The sequence below is a fragment of the Sprattus sprattus genome (genome assembly GCF_963457725.1).
Source record: "Sprattus sprattus genome assembly, chromosome: 8".
Lineage (NCBI taxonomy): Eukaryota > Metazoa > Chordata > Actinopteri > Clupeiformes > Clupeidae > Sprattus > Sprattus sprattus.
This window is the reverse complement of record NC_137927.1, coordinates 10,855,727-10,860,726: the sequence shown is the minus strand read 5'-3', so window position 1 is coordinate 10,860,726 and position 5,000 is coordinate 10,855,727. Positions and strand designations below refer to the sequence as shown.

The following is a 5,000-nucleotide window of genomic DNA, read 5'->3' as shown; positions in this document are numbered from 1 at the left end:
AGATCATTAACAGATGTTTTGGATGAGTGAAGACAGTGCCACACAAAGACGTTCTGTGTGTGTGTGTGTGTGTGTGTGTGTGTGTGTTTGCGTGTGTGTGTGTGTGTTTGTGTGTGAGTGTGTTTGCGTGTGTGTGTTTAGTATGCTAAGAGATAAGAGGTCTCTGTTGTTTCTTAGGTGGGGGCTGCATGAGGGAAGAGGTGGGTGATAGACATCTTGATGTGCAGTGGATGGTTTATGTGTGTTATTTCGGTTTGTATAACTGTTCATGCTTTCTTAAAGGGGTCAAGTAGTAATACTCATAATCGGGATCTTCTAGTGCTTTGCAATTAGTAAACTGATTGAAATGGATCTTTTATGATTCAATCGTATATGGTTCAATGTACCTCTGTATTTGTGTTCATGTGTGCAATAGACGCTGTTAAAATAGAAGTGCTTCCCTAAAGGAATACCTTAAACTGAGCTTGCAGTAGTTCCCCTAATTGAGCATTAGCATAAGGAGCGCTGCCGGTGAGGTGAGCAGAGCTGCCTGAGGGTGCTGTGCTAGCTGAGACGGGGGCTAATTTAATACCTCACAGGGGGGGTTAATGGAGCCTGCCGCCGGGTGCAGCTGAGACCCCCAATCTGCCCCGCAACTGTGTTGCCCAAGCAAGGGGGCCACGGCGCGCACACTTCACGTCGCCTGTCTACCGTAGCTGTGTTTGGCAGACTGCAATTTGCAAGTCCAATGACTTCTGCGTGATAAATGTCAGGGCCCTCGGCTGCCATCCAGATCTGTGGTATTTGAAGAAGTGTGACACCATTTTTTATCAATAAAAGTTTTGATGTGTTGATGTGTTTTATTATTATTCGGAAAAAAATCTAGATATATTTGAAACATCTCCATGATATTAAGCCGCTTCTCCTGTAGCATCCTTGTAAGGCGCTGTGGGGATGGCTGGTGCTGGATGTGCATTTGAACAGCGTAATGGAGTCCATCGGTGTGGGTTTCATTGGGCCGGATAGCTCAGATTGGAGCAACACTTTGAATGCCTGCGGAGGCGGACTTGTCTGCGGCTAATGGTCTATATATTTGGGGCAGAGGTGTGGGCCCCAAACAGGCAAGTGAACCAGAGAGACAGTGGAGCTCTGTGTGTGTGTGTGTGTGTTGAACCATCCCTCATGCTGTAGGCCAGGGAGAAGCTGTCAATTCTGTAAACGAGATTGTAATCAAATTTAAGTTATTAAGTTATTTCAGAGAGAGAGAGAGAGAGAGAGAGCAGAGAGGCTGTGCAGAGACACAGACAAACTGAGAGAGGTAGATACAGAGAGAAAGAAAGATAGAAATGGGGAGAGAGAGAGAGAGAGAGAAGGAGAGAGTTAAGGTAGGCGTGAAAACAGGGTGTCCGGTGTCTGTGCGGCATCAGCGTTGAAGTGTGGCGTAGGCGTGTTGGTCTTGACTGCAGTGGGAGGCAGCAGTGGGATCAGGTTTACGCAGCAGCACCTCTCTGCTAGAGTGTGTGTGTGTGTGTGTGTGTGTTGGGGTGCAGTCACCAGGCAGGCTCTCCCGCTGGCACTCGTGGCATTGAGATGTCACTCGTAAACCGCCCCCTGACTGAATGCCAGCTTTGCCCCGCAGCGCCCACCTCATGTGTCTATTCTTGGAAGACAGCGGCCTGGGTCATTACCTCACTGGGGGTGCCACGCCACTGTACTTGTTAAAGACAACCTGCCGTTGGTATGCCAGAAACAAGTGCATATTTGACTTGCAACATTTGCATATCTCTGTCGGGCCAGTTTTGCTTGTGGTGTCTGTTTTTTGTTTGTTTGTTTCATCCATTGTTTTCAGGCAAGTTCAAATTGAATGGATTTACAGTGTCAAACCGGCGTAGCACTCTTGCCCTTATCTTATTGTCCGGGGATAGAGACCGAGGGTGTGGTACTGGCGGTTCTTGCCTTGTGGATTCAGCATCTGTTCCTTTGTGCTGAAGGGGGAAGTAGCCACATCCACGCCGTTTGCTATCCAGCCTCTCATTTGAATTTCTTTTATTGCGGAGAACAAAGAGTAGGTTTCTTTTTCCCTCTCTCCGTCTCTCTCTCTCGGTTCACTTCCTATCGCATGGGGCTTCCATCGGCTACAATAATTAACAGCATCTTTGTTGACTCGGCCCTGCAGTTTGGCAAAAGTGGCAGAACATTAAGACTTCAGTGTGAGGCTGAACTGAAAAGCAGATTCTAAATTTGCTTTTGATTTTATTCCGAAATGCCTCTGTTTGTCATTTGCAGGCAGGCTGTAAAATCAGTCCCTAAGGCTGGGAGGGGGATTGATGGTGGGAGGTCTGCTTTTCATACTCCCCACCTAGATCATCACCTCCCATCTCCCCTCCCCTCCCCTCCCCTCCCCTCCCCTCCCATCCTCTCTCCTCTCTGCCCTCTGGGAGTCCACCTGTTTGGGCATGACTCTGTGCCCCAGAGGTGCCTGGAGAGGTTAATGGGGGGTCCTGTTAGAAACAGGCTCAGGGTTTCTAGATGGTAAGTGGGTCTTGTAAGTAGACAGACTACTGGATTGAAGTGAACTACATTTATCTATTTACCTGTCTGTCTGTCCCCCTGTCATTCTCTCTCTGTCTCTCTCTCTCTCTCTCTCTTTGTATCTTTCTGTCTGCCGCACTCTGGGCTTATCTGCCTGTCTATGTTTCTGTCTCCCCTGCCCAGTCTCTCTCAGCCTATCCCTCCACCTCCTCCCCGCCTGCCCCACCATCTCCTCCTGTTGGGTGAAGGACGCTGTGGTTTCCCCTACATGCTGTAAAAGCCGCCGGTGTCTGGATGCTGTTCTCTAATGGCTCCCTTCTGTCCGAACCCACACAGTCAGTCTTGGCTCGGCCACAGCCGCCGTAGCCTCTGCCTAGGATGATGACACACACATTATGACTGCTAATAGGATCTTTATGAGAGTTGTTATAAGTGTTCAACCACCACTCTTCTTTCTCTACGTCTCTGCTTTACCCCGTGGACCTCAGCCCAATCTGGATGGGCGGGAAGCGATGTCAAACTCTATAAAAAGATCTGCCTTGATGGCCGAGTGTCTGTTTTCCACCACATGACTCCAGGGATGTGGGCTATGATGTGGGGTGCCGGGGTTGTTTAGATAGTAAAGGGAGACCAGCGAGATGATGGTGGTGGGTTCCTCTGGTGAGAGCCTCACATTGCCAGCGGAGAGGAGCAGAGGGTGGCGGGTTTGGAGGGTTTTTTTCTCTCTGGCTGAGCCGTCGGCCCTCCACTGAGCCGTGGGCTTGTGGGATGCCCGTGGGTGGGGAGTGGAGCTGGATGGAGTGGGTGACGGTTGAGAGGAAGCCTGTCATTTGGTCCTGGACAGGCGCTGGGTACAGTGCTGGGGAGAGGATGCAGAGAGGATGCAGTGGCTGTGTGCTGGGTGTTGTCTGCGTGTTGTCTTCTGTTCGGTTCACAGTGGCCGTGTTGTGTTCGGTTCACAGTGGCTGTGTTGTGTTTGGTTTGGTTTGGGGTTTGTGTTTGACTGCTCTGCTGTTGTGTGCCAGAGGCTCTCAGAGGATCTGATTGGGCCACACCCTGCTTTGTTTGTTCTGAAGCTGCTTTGCTTATTCTACACTGAGTTTCCCTCTCCATCTCTCTCCATCTCTCTCTCTCTCTCTCTCCCCCTCCCTCTCTCTCTCTCTCTCTCTCTCTCCCCCTCTCTCTCTCCCTTCCTCTCTGATTGCCACACACAATCAGTTTTCTTTCTTATGTTTTATAGAGAGAGATTCAAACGCAGTCCAATAAATTCCACTCACTTGCTGCGATAGCATATTTATGATCCCAGTGGTCTTCATTGGACAAAAACCTTCAGGCGCTTACCACTTACAATATTGCAAGAGCGCATTGGAAGGGAAAGAGAGAGTTGAGGGGAGAGGGGGATGGGGAGAGAGACCCTGAGAATGCTACAGCTGTGGTCTGTGGCTGACTATGCTTGCAGTGGAGGTTGGCAGGGTCAGGTAGAGAGAGGACTTCAAACAGCAGCCAACCCCCCCCACCCCTCCATCTGCCTCCACTCCGCCCTCAAACTCAGGTCAGTAGAGCCCCTCCACTACCCCACCCCACGTGCCTCCTCTGCACATGATTACACCAAACAGATTTTCCTAGCAGTGAGTAGAGTATGGATTTTTATTCACAGACATGGATCCACTGGAGGAATGTAGGCATGCAAGTCTATCTTTTCATTTTTCTTTTTAAAGGGAGCTGAGAAAAATTTTTCTGGCGAATAAAGACTTGAATTGCGTTTTTGGATGATAGTCATCAGACTAATGAGAACGCACAGTAGGAAGATATTAGAGAATTTTGAATTTGGTTTGGGGAGATAGAAGAAAAGAGGGAGTGAGAGAGAAGGAGGAGTAGAGAGAGAGAGAGAGAGAGGTAGAGTTCTGCAACAGCTCTGCTGAGTAGGCAGAGAATCAGAGCTGCGCTGGTCCTCCACTGGGAGTGTGCTGATGTTTCTGTAGCCGTGGTAACCAACAGCCCAATGAGCCCCCCCTTTACACCCCCCTGCCCCCCCGCACACCCACCCCACACACGCTGTGTCCGTCTGTCTACAGCACACCTGCGGCGCCGCAGGACACCATAAGTGGGGAGGGGCTCCCCCCTCTCTCTCTCTTACTCTTTCTATCTCTTTTTCTCTCTCTCCCCCTGTTTGTCTCTCTCTCTCTCTCTCTCTTTCCTTCTTATCTATTCTTCCACACTCTGTGCCTCGCCCCTTTATTCACATTAGAGGAGCTTGTGCTTCACCTGGCTGTCTGCAGGCTGTAATTTACCTCAGCACACTCAGACTCAGACTCAGCCTCAGAGGCAGAGGCAGAAGGGCAGGAGAGGGTTAGTAGCTGTGCTGCTGTGTTGCCTGTTGACTGGCTTTACCAGAGCACTGCCTCGGGGCGCTGAGATATCAGCCGCCAACATTGGAGGATTACCATTGCCCACCTTCAGCTGGACCCAACAGACGGGATCAGAAACTC

The 5,000-nt window shown here is 50.2% G+C and overlaps 1 protein-coding gene across 1 annotated transcript in view; it reads left to right on the top strand.

Moving 5' to 3' along the window:
• The window catches only part of nav2a (neuron navigator 2a), an 83,880-nt gene that overhangs the window by 42,230 nt on the left and 36,650 nt on the right, over positions 1–5,000 (top strand). The window lies entirely within an intron of this gene.